Source organism: Pyrus communis, chromosome 15 (genome assembly GCF_041283825.1).
Source record: "Pyrus communis isolate YQ-2024b chromosome 15, ASM4128382v1, whole genome shotgun sequence".
Taxonomy (NCBI): domain Eukaryota; kingdom Viridiplantae; phylum Streptophyta; class Magnoliopsida; order Rosales; family Rosaceae; genus Pyrus; species Pyrus communis.
Window position 1 is genome coordinate 15,639,882 of NC_142579.1, and position 19,231 is coordinate 15,659,112.

The window sequence follows — 19,231 nt, forward strand, 5'->3', positions numbered from 1 at the left end:
TAGAAAGCACTTGATCTAATACTACCTTCGTAAGCATATCAGCTAACTAATCATTCGTCCTGATTGTTGCTACTCCAATAATTTTATCTTCAACTTTCTCTTTAAGTAAAAAACAATCAACCTCAACATGTTTCATCCTATTGTGTTGTACCGAATTTTGAGCAATATCTCACGCAACTTGATTATCACAAAATAACTTCATCAACTGATTAGGTCCAAAATTCAAATCCTTTAGTAATCGCTGCAACCATATGATCTCGCAAACTCCCAATGACATTCCTCTAAACTTTGCTCTTGCACTCGAACGAATAACTGCATTCTACTTCTTACTCCTCCATGTAACAAAGTTTTCCTCTACAAAGGTAAATTAACCTGATGTCGAACGCCTGTTATCAATTGAACTTGCCCAATCTGCATTAGTATATCCTTTAACTTTGAGATGTCCATTCTTTGCAAACAAGATACCTTTTCCTTTACTCCCTTTTAAATACCGCAATATCTTCATAGTCGTATTCATATGTTGCTTTCTAAGATTATGCTTAAACTGACTAACCATACTTAAGGCATAGGCAACACAAGCAACACCATGCCTAGTGTGTGCCAGATACACTAACTGTGGGACCCATGATTTTCTAAGACCATGACACATGGACGTTGGATAGCAAGAAGAACATGAATGCCCATATTCATGACCTGTAGTTAGACATCCTTAGTCCTTGAAGATATTACTTGTCTTCCAAGTAAAGAAGTCTTAATTTAAGTCAAATTAGGATATCTTGAGGATTAGGCAATGGAATCATAATTCTAGGAGAATTGGATATCTTATTCTAAATTCTCTCATAGATAGTTTCCCGATTTAATTGGGATTACTTTCCCTACAAGGACTCTCCATATCTCTATAAATACTCTAGCTTAAATATTTATCAAAGGACGACCATCTTTTAATTATCTAAAAGAGGACGATTCTTCATCTTCTCCACAAGATTATCACAGACATATTGTCTCTATGCCTAACAAAGGCTCATCCTGCATACATGCTACAGTCTACGCATAGTCACGTCCATAAAGAACTCATCTCCTTAACGCCTCGCCATAAGCTATTCGCCAAGGATGGTTCACGATGTATTGCACATCACACCATTCTTTCTTTGAAATACATTAGTGGTTTGATTCTTATTCCTTAAGATGTGTAGACAATTCTACTCAGATGTCAAATTTCTATAGAATTTTGCGGAACTTAATTCAGAGCAATGTGGAAAAAGTTACTTCGGTTTTACCACTCACAGCACATATTGGAATTCTCTACGGAATTCCTCAAGTTCTTCCTCTGAACTCATATCAAATGGCATACAACGTACTGTAATGACCTATGAGTTCAGGACACACATACAATCATAATCAAGTTAACTATTCAACTATCTAACCAATGCAAGTCCCCTCCGACCAACTAAAAACTAAAGTCACTCACAAAGCATTACATGACAACTTAACACTTGTCCTTCTCCACTACTAACTTGTAATGGAAAAAAGACAGGGGCATACTGTATGGTGTAAGAAGAAAAACTTAATGAATTTGAATGACTCGTACACCTTATGTCGGTTATGGATCTAAATTGCCACACATGAAGAATTCTAAACAGCATATTACTTTGGATTACTTTGAAGTTATTCGGAGTAAGGTAGATCGGAGTAAACATGTCTTTGTAGTTTGGTTATGAACTAAACAGCTTCCCACTCAGAGCTACACAAATGGATCAGTGATGCCTCCATCATTTTATTCCAAGGCATCGTTGAGATTAACCATGCTTATTCTACAAGAAAAGGAACCCCGATTTGGTATGGAATTAGCCAAGTTTCCTATATTCTTGGAGTTCCAACAATTTAGGGATTGGCATGAGCCGCAAGTAATCCAACACCTGAGAGGATGCAATATCTACTTCTAGATGTCCCTTGGGATTCTTAAAAGCTTTATAAAAAATGAACGAGGAAAACAACTCGAAGGTCTATCCAACGGGTGAACAACCTTGATCCAAACCAGAAATTGTCGGGGGAAGGGAATTTAAAATGGTGCAAGGTTCAAAAAAATTTAGACAACTAAATCCTTTTAGATAGTTGACAGTATTAATTACGTTCATAATTCATCACTACAAACGAGTTACAATTGTTGCCGATGATGTTTCATGTAGGATGAGACATGTTGAACACCCAAAAACCTTTGAATCACTTCTCCTCTTTTGTTCACATAACACAATATCACCACCATTTGCAGTTGAAACATCTCGACATTCATCAACCAAAAGAGGAAAAAGTACAGCTTCTATATCTTTAGTAATTATATCAGTAGTTTCAACGGCATAAGCATGGACAAGATCTCTTTGAATATCGGAAAAAATATACTTGAGATTTTTTGGAGCATTCTCAAACATAACCTTCCTAACTTTGTCATCATGATCGGCAAGAAGTTGCATAAGCTCCATATAACTACCCCTATTGTTTGATTTCAATGATTCATCATGACCACGAACAAAAAGACCCTATCACAACAACCATCTAGTTCAATCAAGTGCGCCACTCAAATAATGTGATAAATAATGCGAGCTTCATCGGTTTTCTTGATCACAAAGGTTTCAATATGTTGTTTTTATGTCATCAAATCTCTAATTTGTTGTGAAGATTTACTATGAAGACTTCCAACACCTTCCTCATAATCTCGAAAATTTTCAGGTCCTTTCCTTCAATTTGTAAACCCTTCCTCAGTGAAGACATCATTGTGACATTTGAAAAGATAGCAATAACGGCAAAATGCAACATCTCTTGTTATACTATACTCTAACCACTAAAAATTATCTAGCCAACGGGTGAAAACACATCGATTGTCCTTCCTCATAACTTTTCTTGCCTTTTTGTGGGTTTTAGGTTGACAAAGATCATTTTGTTGATAGTGTTAAATTGCTTCACGATAATTAGGCTAATAAATCAATCATTTGTGGCCTAAGTCCATGGTCTATAGGAGGATTAGTCAATATTTCATCCAACTTAGTGACCTCACTTTGTTATGAATTACTCGAAATATTAGAAGGAAGATTTGGACTAACCGGAATTTTCAAAGGAAGACTACCTTTAACATTTGATGGAGGAATTAAGCATTGTTTCTTATAGGATCATTCCATTAGTAATTGTATAATGAGAAAGAAAAATGGGACTACTATGACTAATAACTACTATGACTAATAACTATTAATTAATCAGACAACAATTCAATTAATCAAGGGTTGTTTTATTAACACCCCACATATTGTTGAATACACCCCGACATACTAAATACACCCCACATCTACTTTTTCAATCAAAATTTATCTTAGTACACCTCACATACTTTCCTATACTACCCTCACACCCCAAACTTTCTACATACACCCCACATTCTTCACATACATTCAATATTCATTCTCACCACACCTCCAAATTTCAAGACTCTAGTTAAACATGTAAATACTAACTATGAGGCCGACTACATGACATTCGACTGTTGGTTTATTTTACTAGTAGAGCACAAATCCAAAATTTGTATCCCTCTCTGTTACTCCTCTAGAGCCAATCTCACAAAATTTTGACCCAAAAAAGAATGATAGGACATGAGTGAATTTTTTTTTTTTTTCAAAATTATAATGGGTTCAATTATTCTTACTGTACAAAACTTAAAAGTAGTGCCAACAGCCAAGCTTACCACTTAGCGAAAAAATTTGTTTATATAATAATGGATTTATTCTTTTCTTTTTTTTTTTTTTTTTTTTTTTTGGAGAAGTCAAAAATTTGTTTTGGAGTAGTTATAGATTTTGATAACAAAAAAATGTTGTAGTTCTTACAAAATCCATAATGAAGTATGTCTGGTTACGAATTCGTAACATTTTTTTATTTTTAGGGTTTAAGTTTCTATCAATTTGGGGTTTTTGTCAATTAGGGGTTTTAGGATTTTAGGGTTTGGGTTTAGAAAACCAATTTAGAGTTAGGGTTCATATTAATAAATAATTTGTGTATTCAATTTCTTTTAAATTTTTTGGGGCTAAATAGTCATTTCATGTTAAGATACATGAGTGATTTAGAGAGCTGTTATTCCTACCCCAATATATTATCTTTCCACCCACATTTTTATGAATTTTTTAATTACAAATTTGTCAGTATGTAAAATGACTAATAAGGACCTTAGTTACCCCCTTTTGCATTACTTTTTTTTTAATAAAAAATAAAAAAGAAAAGTTTGGGCGTGATAACTCTCACGCTATGTTTAGACGATTTGTCTCCCTTAAACCGTAACTCATCATTCCCATCTCCTTTCATTCAGAGAAAGCAAAAAAATTGAACTTAGAAGATGATGTTTCTATGGAAGAAATAGATGATTATATTTCCCTCGAAGAGGTAAAAGATAATTTTATGTGGGTCAACTTGATTTGTCGACATCGTATAATTAAAGCATAGCTCTGTGACTTTTTATCTCTAATTATATATATATATATATATATTAAGGGTTATTTTAGGAATAATAGTGGGGTAGGAAATAACATTTTAATTTTTTAACTTTTTATAGTGGGTGTAAATATAATGTGGGTGGGAAAATAAGACAACAAGATGGGTCTAGCAGCTCTCGTGATTTAATAATACATATTTATGTGGGGTGTATTCAACAATATATGAAGTGCTAATAAAAAAACTCATTAATCAATAATCAATTCAATTAACCAATAATCAATTTTCATATATATCTTAAACAATAATTCAATTAATCAATAATCATATATATATATATATATATATATTAAACAACAATTAATCAATCAATAACCATATTAAACTATAGCAATTAACCAAAATTTTATGTTGAATTATCAATTAGGGATTTGAATTTGAAAAATTAGAAATTTACCTCAAAATGACAGTGGCCGGTGGTGGACCTAATGGCTGATGATGGCATGGAGCCGTGGAGGGTGACGACGTATGGCTAGGGCGGCAATGGGCTGCAATGGGTGTGGTTGACTACTGCTTCCAAGTTTCAATGGTAGTGCCTCCTTAATGTTTTTGTCTATCTAGATGTATTCCTTTGTGTACGTGTGTGTGTTAATTTTTTTTTCAGGTCCAAAATGACGTCATTTTGGCATGGGTGTTTAAAAAAAATAGAAATGTAGCATCGGCGCCTTAGAGCAGCAATAGCCTAGCTGAGGGTCAGAAGTTTTTTTCTTAGGAACGAATTTCGGCAAACGAAGGTGCAGCCACACCTTTTTTTACCTATATGTCTTTACCACTGATCTAAATCCTGACCTTGTGCTAACAGGCAAGTTGACGCCAACCAACTTTCTTTTTTTCTGTTAGGCACGGTTAGCACATGCGCGAGAAAAATATTGTTTACTATCGTACTAGGTTGTAATGCTATGTTTTTGCCTTATACTTGAAGTAAATTATTGAAATTAGATAATCATTTTATTTTCATAGAACAAATTTTCAAAGCATAAAAAAATTGTAAATCACTTGCCTTTTCCAAATGAGTGGACTTGCAAAGGCAAGTACAAAAGAGAATAAATAGTGAAGACAACTTACATGCCCTTAGAGCAAGTCCAGCAATCCCAAAGTTGCCCTTGTAATTGGGTTAAACTGTCTTTGGACCAAAAAATCTTGCTTCGGTGGTCCCAAAAGAGGAGAGCAATTGGACCAAGGGCTTGTGCACATTTGATAGGAGCATATTCATGCGACTTAAATGGCTTGTTCTCGTGCATTTACGTTATGTTTCTTTAGTTATTTTAGTACTTTAAGCTATTTTCGTGTGTTTGTAGGTCCAAAGGGCTAAAGGAGCAAAAAGATGCATTTTGGAGACTTTTGGAGCACTTTTGGGCTAAGGATGGATAGCTTATGCTTGGCCCCAAAGTGTTGGACGAAATTGAAGACCTAATTGAAGACCAAAGTGTTGGAACCTTGTTCCCTTTAGTTTTAGGACATTTAAACCTTTCCAATTTCCTTAGCCGTGCATAACATTCCAACATTCCACTCCTTCATTTCAGCCACACTCCCACATATCATTACTTATCATCACCACTTATCATATCATAACCACATATCATATCACTCATCACTTATCACTTATCACTTATCATCATCACTTATCATATCACTTATCATAATCACTTATCACTTATCATCATCACTTATCACTTATCACTTATCATCATCACTTATCACTTATCACTTAACATGCATAACACACATCCATTCTAACACATTGTCATTGCACATGCATTTCCTTCATTAATTAACCCACATGCACCCTTTATTCTTTCATCATTTCAGCCATCTTCCACACCCTTTAATCATTCAAACATTCACCCACATGCACCCTAGATTCTAATCACCCATTCACATTTAATCATTCATTCCCATCAGATTTCTAGCATATTCACATGCATTCCATCCTTTAAAACATTGCACATGCACTCCACATGCATTCATCCTAGCTGTCATGTTTCCCCTTTCATCATTCCCTCACATTGTTTAAATCAACCAACACATGCATCCACCTTTCTCCCATCAGATTTCCAACATTGCACATGCATTCCCCTTACAATTTCAGCCATCCTAGCTGTTTTGCACATGCATTCACTTAACCTAGCTGTCATGTTCCCTCTCCCATCCATTCATCTCCCTATAAAAACCATACACACTTCACACAACATTCATTCACACTCATTCACACACAATTCACTCTTCCATATTCCAGAAATTCGTCAAAACCTCTCCACAACCTTGCAGCAGCCACCAAAACACTTTTCTCCTCCATTGCAGCCACTCCAACCACTCCCCAAACCATTCACACCATCAAACTATCCTTAGACCTTGTGCTACAACGAAGAGGAAGATAAGAGGGCCTAAACGTTCATACAATTCAAGTTTGAGTTGTTGGAATGTTTAGGTGTTTCTTTGATTTCAATGTTTAATTTCAATACTCTTTGTTTTGTACGAATGAGGAATGGAAGAGAAGAGGGCCTAAACGTTCATACAATTCAAGTTTGAGTTGTTGGAATGTTTAGGTGTTTCTTTGATTCCAATGTTTAAATTCAACTAAACCCCCCTTGGCTAAGGGGGGGATTCGAAATATATGTTTATGCTTGCATTTTGATTTGATTACTTCTAATTGCGTTTCATAAGTTGTGGATTCAATTTGTTTAACCGTTTGATTGATAACTTATTTATGTATGTTTATTGAGAATGCGCGCTTAATTTTCATGCATGAATATGACGCTAGAATATAAGTGAGTTTCACCTAATAGTTACGAACTTATATTCGCAAGTAGTGGAGGTTGCTTATAAACAATCGCGTTAAACAAATTCTTGGCATAAGTTTCATGCAATCATAGTAACGAATGCCTCGTGAACACTTATAATTTTCATAGAGCGTAATGATTCTTGCTTGTACCTCTTCTATGCATTCATGTTGAGGACTTGTGGGGAATGTTTTGAATTGTCGCATGCATCATCCAATTCAATAAACGTTAGGAAGATTTGAAGGTTAATTAGTGCATCACGGTTAACTTGGGGTGTTGAGTATCATAGTTTATTGAAATGCAATTGGAAATCATTTTATTATACAAGTATAACATGTATGGAGATGAACCCCTTAGCTAGGTTCCCATCCATTCAATTCCATCAAATTCATCTTTACATTCTGTCTAGTTTATTAACTTCTTTCGTTATTTCAATTCTCGTCAATTTAAAACCCCCCTTTACTTTCTTGTTCTTTAGTGTTTAGACTTTGTTTAGTTTATGTTTTAAAGTGTTTTGATTCAATTTATTTCCCAAAATTCGTCCAAATTCACCAAAGTGCTCAAAACTGCCCAGAAAGTGATTTTAAGGCTGTTTTGAGTGTTTTGGGTGATGTTTGAGTCTTTTGGTTTGTTTTAGTGTTTTAAAGTTTAGTTTTGCATTCTTTGAGTCTAGTATAGTGTTTTATATTGTGTTTTTACGTTTGAATCAAACCATAATCTTAAATTCGTCCAACATTGGGTTTAAGGTCAGAAACTGCCTAGTTAGTGTTTTTAGGCAGTTTTGAGTCTTTTGAACTTGTTTTGAGTCCTTTGAGTCTTTGTGAACGTTTTTAACTTTATTTTACGTTTTTGAGTCAGTTTCCAAGTGATTTGCAATCCCTCCTAATCCCCGGTTAAGAACGATCCCTACTTATACTTATACTACAATTGACAAAAATAGGGTTTAATTTGTGTGCGTATAAATCTCGCATCAACATTAGACTGCCCTTGCAATTGGCACCTAAGCTCACGCACGCTGGCAGTTGGAATCGACCCAGTGGGCCCCTCCATATGCACAGCCTAATGCCAAATGGCTCGTTTTTCCTCCAAGCTAAGCTTTTGGATTTCCAATAGTCAGTTGATATGTGTGACGACTCGTCCCTAATTTTCTATGTAATTTCTCCCCGAGTATGTGAATTGACTATTATGCCCTTAGAGGCAAGTGATGTGAACGTGTTTATTTCTCTCTCAATTTATTTTCTCGCTTCCGTAATTAATTTGTACACACTATTATGAGTGTGCGTGAATTTTTATCAATGTAGAAACACTATTATAGATACATTTCGATTTCCTTTTATTGTAGAAAACCTAAAACCTTATCCCTTGTATTCTTTAAATCTACCTATGCCCTCTCTCCTTTTTCTTCACTCACCAATTTCATAATTTCCCTCCACACGGCACCCAATCAAAAAAGCAAGAAAATATCCCACTATTTCTCTCTTCCTTCTCTCTCCCTCCCGAAGCTCTCTTTCTCTACAACTGCCATGAACGAGCACCAAAGCTTGTAGATCGAGCTTAAAAACCTCACCATTACATTCATCTCATCTTCACAAACTCAACCATACCAACCAACCTTTGTTTGATTGAGTTTTGGACGTCGAACTCGGAAGGTCTGAACTTAGTGAGTTTGTGTTCATCAATTTTCAAGCCGAGTTAAGGAGTTTTGAAGATTGAGGAAGCTTTCCCACAACTTCTCAAGACCTCTAGGACAATTTTGAAGAAGCTTGGACATCGAAACAACCGAGTTTCGAGGAGTTCACTTTTGGCCGGAACTTCAAGGTGATTTCCGACCACCTCCGTCCGCTTTTTGGACTCCAAAGAGGTATAACGCAATTCTACTCTTTATAAGCTTCAAATCCATATAAAGTAGGTTGAAGATAGTTGAGAAATGAAGAAGTTATGCCAGTTTGAAAATTTTCCAGAAACCAGAGATATTCGATTTGCAGACAGCAGCGCCGACGGTAGAGGACGGAACTCGCTGGAGAAGACAGGGAATATTCGGTCAAAGTTGACAGAATATTCTAACGACGTCAGGTAACGCTGTTAATCTCTATTAAGCATTTAACGGAATATTCCTAACGGCGTTAGTCACACTAACGGCACGTGCTTGCGCATGGGGGCGCGTCTGGCCGTGCCTTGGCCAGCGAGTGTAGGGGTCCAAAAATTTATATGAAAATTTGTGTAGGTTCATGACGTTGAGTAGATCGATTTCATGTATTTAAACCCTAGGTTTGAGCAAACTATGGGGGGATTATTTAAGTTTCCGTATATGTGCTTTAATTAACTCTATTATAGTTATTTCACATACAGGGGAAATGTATCCCAAGGACGTACGAGGCCAAGCTAGACTCGAGGGCTACGACCCTGCGACGTACTCGTGAGTAGGCAGTTTATTTTATACCTATACATATTTATAGTTTCCCTAAATGCGTAGTTACTTCACTTTTACGCTTATATTCCCAAGTATTCGTTATTGTGATATTAAATGTGATAAATGCTGCTATATAGTTAGGATACTATTGTCATGGCATTCATACATATATGTACATGCTCATCTTACTACACCGGTGTTAGTACTTGCCCCAGGGCCAGGGCCAGTCCTTCACGTGTATGTTCACATCGCACCGTTCACTCACCTTGGATCCAAGTTAGGTGCCAATCCTGTCGAGCATATTGCATTAGGTGATCCGACTTGTATGTGACCATGCTTCTGCACCAGCCTTCATGTGATCGTAGTACTAGAGCGTATTGATTACACCCAGTCATGTTTGTGTCAGGGATTATCTATTCGAACTTGTGTGTCAGCTTAGATGGATGAGCACTTAGCAATACTTGATTATCACATGATTATATTACTGTGGCATTTCATTATCATGACTTGGCATATTTCTGGTTATATTGCTGTTATATTGTTGTTTACGTACTTACGTAGTATGTTTTAAGGAAACTATACTTGTTTTACAACGAAGGGTTAGTATGTTCAAAAATAAAGGTTTTTGTATAAGCATTGTTTTGCTAACCCACTCAACTTTGTTTTTCACCCTTCCAGGACCTAAATAGTTGATTTCTTCGTGGCACTCGAGGAACCTTTGGCAGTTTTGACATTATCTTCGGTTGAGACGTATGAACTTATCACTGTTGTGTAATAAGTGTACTTTAGCTACTTGGACTACTCATTGGTAGTTGTACTGTCTTTTAAGCTTTGAATAATTGTAGTGGCTTACTCCCACGATTGCACACTCTTCCACTGTTTAATATAATTAGTTCTAATTAGTTTTAAATTTATTCACTTTTTCACATCACTTACCCTTATGGTTACGTCACCTCACGGTGATGGCCAGCATGCGTCAACCTTCCTCGGTCGGGGTGTGTCAATATGGACCATGGGAAATGCAATGATAAAACAAATTGTAACTTTTTGCAGCTACCATGTGGTGCAATCTGAGACATCCAACATCAATAATTTTTAAAAATCAACGGCCATGATTATTTCAATGGTAAAAAATAAAAATAAAATACCAAAAACAATTTTAAAAAAATAAAAATACTCAAAAAAAAATCTTTTGTAAATACCAACCACCTCCTTCATTCTCCACAGATAACTCAATATTTATTTTAATACTTTTGGTGGGTTGTAATGCTATGTTTTTTCCTTGTATTTGAAATAAGTTATTGAAATTAGACAATCTTTTTATTTTCTTGGAGCAAACTTACAAGGCATAAAAAATTAAAAATATATATTTGTGAATAGTGCCCTTACCTTTGCCCTTCACAAATTGATGGACTTGTGCATAGGCACTTACTATTGAGCGTGAATAGTAAAGGCAATTTCGTTGCCCTGGCCTTTTTAAAACAGATGAACTTGCCCTTGCCCCATCGACCTCATTGCCTTCTTCCACTATATCACTTGCATCAACAACCCACATAGGCTCGCCGGTGTTTGGCTCGCTTGCCTCTAAAACTCCACTGTCTCCTACATCCAAGTCAATGTTTCCGAACCCACACCAATTTAACATGCGTCATTCCAAAACACTTGATTTGACCCTTACCCACTTCGATTTTTCTAGCAATAAGCTTCCGAGGAAGATTATCCAATTCCCTGTTATTCCTCAAAAACCTCGAAAGCTTAAATCTTTCTTCCAATTCCATCAATGGCCAAATAGCCTATTCATTCAGGAACCTGATTTGACTAAATAATGTATCTTTGTCCTCGAATTCTTTATTCAGCGGCAATCAAACTTAGATTTAGTTCATCTCAATTTGAGCTTGAATCAATATGAATGGAACAATCCTAAAGTTCCTCATAGAAATAAAGAGATTGAAGGACTTGAATCTCGCAATCGAGTTCTATGACGTTCTGCCATTCAATGAGTTGTCCATAGGTGGATTGCAATTGTTCAAGATTAGTAGGACCAGAAACCTCTACTACAACCACTCTATCTTGTCGACTATATCAAAGTTGTGGAATTTGCGCTATTACAAACATAGATTGACCGTGTCAGTGCCACCAGCGATAGATGATGATTCATCCAAGTATGACAGTAGCAATTCAGACTACAATGAAAGTGATGGTGGAAAAGGGAAAAGAACGAGATGAAAGATGAATTTTATAATTTTGATTTTAAAAGAATTAATTCTATTGTATACTCCACATGATACTATATTGTCGTGGGTCTTATATACGTCTCACATCAACACACTAATATAATTATTGACAAACTTCTAACGAAATGACCACATTGATGTGTTGTAGTTAATCTGATCTAATCCCAAATCGATCGATTTTGAAACTCAATGACCAAACTGAGGAGTTATGTCAATTTTAGGGATCATTTGCAATAAAAACCCATCTTTTAAAGCTACAATTTTAGGGTTTTTCTATATAGCTTGGTAAATCTTTAGAATTTAAGAATTTGGTTAGTCAGGTTACATTTATGGGAGCTTTAATGAAAATGGCTTAGACTAAGTTTATGTTAACAAACAATTATCATATAACTTTATTTAGTGAAAAAGACTTAAATGTTAATGAAAATGACTTAAATTTTAATGAAACAGACAGAATTTTAATATAATAAAAAATGAAATAGGAAAAGTAATAAAAAAGCTGACACGCGACCACGTCCATCGCACATACTATTTCTGAAATTGACGGTATTGCATTATTTCTAAAACTGAATGTTACTACACTATTTGTAAAACTGAACGATGCTACATCATTTCTGAAACTAAACATTATTTCTGTAAACTAAAAACTAATTATTTTTTAAATTAAACATGAGTACTACCCTATTTTTAAAATTGAACACGGGTACTACATTGACACACCCCGACCGAGATCAGGGCATGCTGGCCGTCACGTGAAGGTGATGAAACCATATGCACAGTGCGGAAGGTAAAAATAATAATAAAAGTACGAATAAATAAAAACCAAGCTATACACTGCGTAAATAACATACATGTGCAAGCGCAAGTGTGAAAAACAATATTCAGAGCACGGAAAACCTAGTGCAATACGGGGGAAACAAACACTAAATAAACACACCCAAAGGTGGTCCTACACTGGTGGTAATCTGTCAGATATGCCGTGAATCCCTCGAGAGCCACCAACAGAGCTATCCAAACTAGAACCTGGAGGGGCGCAAAATAGAAAGTGTGAGTGGGCAAAAAATAAAGCTTTACAAAATCATTTCAACATCAAAAGTACTAACCCATCGCCGTAAAACCTGTATAGTTTCCCAGAAAATAGAATATGCACATATATATAACTCATGTTCAGAAAATATGCCATGTCAAATGCCTCCACATAGAAATGCAAGTACTCAAGTAATGTCAAATCAATGCCATATAGTCTGTCAGCTGGAGTCACCTAACGTGACCTGTATGCCTGAATCTAGAGCTCAAATCTCCAACTCACTATCTATACTGGCACACGAGTCGGAACCACCTAAAGTGGTCTGTACAACAAGACTGAGTGTAAATAAATACGCTCAAGTGCTACAATCACGTGAAGACTGGGTGAATAATCGCGGGTCACCTAGGAGTCGGAACCACCTAAAGTGATCTGTACGACAAGACTGTGCACCTAACTAGGATCCAAGATGAGCGTGTGGTGCGGGAGCTGAACATCATATGAAGGACTATGCCCTACTCAAGGCGGGAACACTAACACCGAAGGTGCAGATTATGAGCTCTCTATGCATCTCAAATCACTACTAAACATAAACATAACCCATAACTTACCTGACACTTACATGTGCGTCCGCAGCACCAAACATATGTATATATGCAACTAATAATGCATAATTAAACGGGCAAACATAATGCATGGCATATAAAGCATATAAACGTTTAATTTCATTTTCTGGGAAAATCACAAGTATATAGGTATATACAGAAAACCAAAAGCCCACTCACTGGTATGTAGAAGGGTCGTAACCCCCTTGCCTCGAGTGACTGGGCTCGTCCTCGGGATAGGTCTCACCTATATGCGAAACAACACTTTCAAGCACTAAAACCAACGGAATCTCGCAGGAAAAACTCCACCAAAACCAGCCAAACCTACAACTCACGATCCCGATGTCCAAAACCCTCAAACGAACCACCCCGAGCCTCCTAAGGACCTCACCAAACTTCCTACAAGCCTGAAAATCCCAAAAACACAAGATTTTACATGTAAATGAACAATGACCAAATCGGGGATCTTGAGTTCGACGTGAAAACGAAGGTATCCTTACCTGAAATAGGTATGGTTGAACTCCTAAGAACCTCACGAGCACAATTGTATGGTTTTCTTCCACGATCCGTAATGTTTTCGAGCACTATGGGTATTGTCTGTACGTATGGTGAAGAAAAGAGAAAAAGAAAGAGGCTTCGGGATAAAGAGAGTTAACAGGAGAGGGTGATGAGAATGATGATGGATGTGTGGCTGAGATGCAGCCAACCAAGTACTCAAAGCAACCACACAAACAACAATTATCCATTAAGGGCAAAACCATCATTTCACCCCTACGGTATGAAAAATCTGGGACGGGCTGTCACAACCTACCCACCTTAATAAAATTTCGTCCCGAAATTCATAACAACCACTCAGACCAACCACTAGCGATCAAAGAACAACCGAGGATACAAATCTCTCATTCGATCTTCAGTCTCCCAAGTAACCTCCTTAGCTGAATGATTCCTCCACAAAACTTTCACCAAATTCACTGTCTTGTTCCTCAAAACCTTTTCCTTCCAATCCAGAATCGTCACTGGTTCTTCATCATAAGTCAAATCCGGATTAATTTCCAAAGGTTGAGGAGGTATCACATGAGACGGATCCGCAACATAATGTCGAAGCATAGACACGTGGAAAACATTATGCACTTTTGCTAGCTCATAAGGCAACTCCAGCCTGTAAGCTACTTCACCAACTTGCTCAGTGATCATGTACAGTCCGATATACATGGGACTCATCTTACCGTTCTTCCCGAACCGTACAACACCTCTCCACGGTGAAAGCTTCAGAAATACCCAATCGCCAACCCCATACACTCTGTTAGTAGCATGCCGATCCGCTAAGCTCTTTTGTCGATCCTAGGCCGCCTTCAGGTTAGACTTGATTACCTAAACATTTTGAGTAGTCTCCTCAACAATCTCCGGGCCCACCAAAACTTTTTCTCCAACCTCTTATCAACACAAGGGTGTGCGACAAGATCTACCATACAACGTCTCGAATGATGTCATGCCGATACTCGAATGAAAGCTGTTGTTGTAAGCAAATTCCATTAAATCCAACCGCTTGTGCGAAGCATCGCCAAACTGTAACACAGAAGATCTCAACATATCCTCCAACGTCTGAATAGTTCTCTCTGACTGTCCGTCTGTCTGAGGATGATATGTCGCACTATAGAGTAACCTCGTACCCAAAGCTTCCTGAAAAGCCACCCAAAATTTAAAAGTAAATCTTGGGTCACGATCTGAAACAATACTCACAGGAACACCATGGTACTTCACGATCTTCGAGATGAACAACTCAGCTGATCAGCCCAAAGAATACGTTTCCCTCACTGGAATGAAATGTGCTGACTTAGTAAGCTAATCAACAATCACCCAAATGCCGTCAAAACCATTATGTGTATGCGGAAGCTTGTACACAAAATCCATAGTAATGTTTTCCCATTTCCATTCTGGAACGGGAAGCGGCTGTAACAACCCAAACGGTTTCTTCCTTTCAGCTTTAACTTGCTGGCAAACAGCACACCTACTAACATACTCAGCTATCTCCCTCTTTATACCCGGCCAATAATAAAATGGTCTAATGGTATAATATATTTTAGTAGCTCCTGGATGCATAGCATAAGCTGAGATATGTGCTTCATCGAGAATTGCTTTCTTTAAATCCAAATTATTAGGCACAAACATCCTACCCTCCTGCATAAGCATGTCATCCGATTTAAGAACTCTAAGGTCTTTCCTCTTCCCCTGATTCCTTGCTTGGATTATTTCTTGAGTTTCCTCATCAGCTACCTAAGCTTCAAACACACGATCAACTAAAATTGGCCTAACTTGAAAATTAGCAAGTAAAGCCACCTCTTGGTCTTCTGTCTCTAGCCTCACTCCCGTGGATCTTAAGTCTGCCAGAAGAGGAACGCGACTAGCGTAAAATGCATTGATACGGCCTTGAGACTTCCTGCTAAGTGCATCAGCTACCACATTTGCACGACCAGGGTGATAATCAATCGTGCAATCATAATCACTAAGCAGTTTCAGCCACCTCCGCTGACGAAGATTAAGATCCCTCTACGTGAAAATATACCAAAGACTCTTATGATCTGTAAGGATCTTGCATTTTTCTCCATAAAGATAATATCTCCACAACTTCAACGCAAATATGATGGCTGCTAATTCCAAATCATGCGTAAGGTAATTCAACTCATGAGGCTTAAATTGTCGTAAGGCATAAGCTATTACCCTACCATGTTGCATCAACACACATCCCAGACCATTCAATGAAGTATTACTATAGACCTCGAAATCACCACTATCGTCCGGGAGTGCCAAAACAGGTGCATGAGTGAGACAATACTTCAATTGCTAGAAACTCTGCTCACAATTATCATCCCACGCAAATTTAACATCTTTCCTCGTTAACCTCGTCAGTAGGAAAGTAATCACAGAAAAATCCTTAACAAACCGTCGATAATACCCTGCTAAACCAAGGAAACTCCTCACTTCAGTGACGGTTCGCGGTTGCTCCCATTTCTCCACAGCTGCCACTTTTTGAGGATCCACCAAGATACCTTGAGCTGAAATGACGTGCCCCAAAAATGCTACTTGATCTAACCAGAAATGGCACTTGCTAAACTTAGCATACAATTGGTGTTCCCTCAACTTTTTCAACTTCAAAGTAAGATGGCGAACATGCTCCGATTTAGACTTAGAGTATACCAAAATATCGTCAATGAAGACAATAACAAACCTATCTAAATACGGCTGGAATACTCAGTTCATCAAATCCATAAAAGCAGCTGGTGCATTCGTCAATCCAAAAGGCATAACCAGAAACTCGTAATGACCATAACAAGTCCTGAAATCAGTCTTAGGGACATCCTCCCTACTAATCTTCAACTGATAGTATCCAGACCTCAAGTCACTCTTGGATAATACACAAGCACCTCGAAGCTGATCAAACAAATCATCAATACGCAGCAATGGATAACGGTTTTTAATCGTTACCCGATTCAATTACCGGTAATCAATACAAAGCCTCAAAGTTCCGTCTTTCTTTCTCACAAACAACATTGGAGCTTCCCAAGGTGAAGTACTAGACTGAATAAAACCCTTATCCACTAATTCCTGCAACTGAACTTTTAATTCCCTCAACTCAGCAGGAGCCATACGATAAGGAGTCAAAGATATAGGATTAGTACCTGAAAGCAAATCAATGGTGAACTCCACGTCTCGATCTGGCAGGAAACCAGGTAATTCCTCAGGAAAAACGTTAGGAAAATGCCTGACTACTTTTACATCCTCCACACTACTAAGAGCAGCATCATTCAACACCACATGAGCTAAGTATCCCTGGCAACCTTTCAATAATAACCTTTTCGCTCGCATAGCAGAAATAACTCCATGTCTCACCCCACTCTGCTCGCCCACAAAAGTAACCACAGGTAATCCAGGACGATGGAAGGTGACTATTTTCCCGTAACAATCAATATTGGCACGATTGAAATGCAACCAATCCGTGCCCAAAATCATATCAAAGTCAACAATATCTAACGGGATAAGATCAGCTGGCATAATAATATCTTCCACCATCACTGGACATCCTGGATACACATAATCTACAATACATTTCTCCCCTATAGGCATAGCGAACTTTAAATCATACCCTAAAGGTGTAGGGTGAAGTTGCATCACTTGAACAAAGGTATGAGAAATCACAGAATGTGTAGCACCACAGTCAATTAATACTCAAGCAAAATAACCAAGGATATTTAACATACCTATGATCAAGTCTGGATTATTTTGAGCGTCCTGCAGAGAGATATTGTGAATACGCCCTTGGGTCTGCTGCCGTCCACCACGACTCTGTGCACTACACCCCTGACTGGGCTGACCAGACTGCCTCGATGATCCCGAACTACTCGCAGCGATCTCCCCCTGCTGAGGCTGTCCTCCCTGGTACCACTGAGACCCACCAGTTGGAACTGGAGGATACGGTATATAGCCACCAGAATACTGGGGATAACCACTATAAGAATATAGATCTTGGGGATATGGATACTGTCCTGGGGCATAAGGAATAGCATCGCCTTGATAGTAATAAGCACCACCACGACCCGTCTGCTCATAACTACCAGGACCAAGAACCTGCTAGATTGGTGCAGGTGGTGGCAAGAAAGTCTGCTGGGGCCTCTGCTACTCTGGGGACAATTTGCAACCCGATGTCCCATTTGCCCACAAATGAAGCAACCACCACTACCTCTCCTACACTCTCCCAAATGTCGATTATTACACATGCGGCAAACCAGAGCTCTTCCTCTACCAGTATCACCCTACCTCTGACCTCTAGCACCCCCAGCAAATCTACCACCACGACCCTAACCAGTGGCACTAAAACCACCGCTAGAAGAGCTAGAACTGGTTCCACCCCGCTTAAAGCTCTAGGTCTTGCGAGGTCCGAGAGACGTCTGACCCTTACCCTTGTCATCTTTACTCTAGTTACCATCTTTTTTTTCCTCCTCACTCTCACTGGGCATGTTCTCGGAATCCTCAATCCTCAACAGAATCTCGTAGAACTCCTGGTAGGTATCACAAGGGGTAGTGGTCGCCATAGAACGCCACTTCTTCTTAGTGCCCAAACAAAAACGACGAAGCATCTCTGCCGGATTGCCAGCAGCATCCAGATGATAACGGGACAAGTCAGTAAACCTCCGGTAATACTCGTTCGTCGTCAACTTGCCCTGCCTCAACTCAGTGAATTCCTGCTTTTTGCGGTTTATATACTCAAGAGGCACAAACCTTCTCCTGAACAACTCTCTGAATACCTCCCAATCAGTCCTCTCCTTTGGGGACAAACGACGAACCTCCTGCTCCCACCAGGATGCCTAATCCTTACCCAAAAACCAAGATGTCGTCTCAACCCACTTCTCAACAGGGAGATTCCCCTAATTATGCAGAACACGAAAGGTTTTCTCAATATGTTCTAGCCACCGCTCTGCTCCCTCAAAACCCTCATAGCCTTCGAACTTATCCAGCTTCAGATTGTACATAGTCTCCAGATGAGTCCTTTGGGGAGAGCGAAGCGTCGACTGAATAGCGGTGGCGATAGCTTCCCCCAATTGAGCTACATCGGAGAAGCTAGGCTCAGCATAGCAACGTGGTTCCCTACGAGGCGGCAT

The 19,231-nt window shown here is 38.3% G+C and overlaps 1 pseudogene; it reads right to left on the minus strand.

Annotated features, from left to right (window-relative positions):
- Positions 1-11,644: 11,644 nt before the first annotated feature.
- Positions 11,645-19,231, minus strand: LOC148690571 (uncharacterized; annotated as a pseudogene).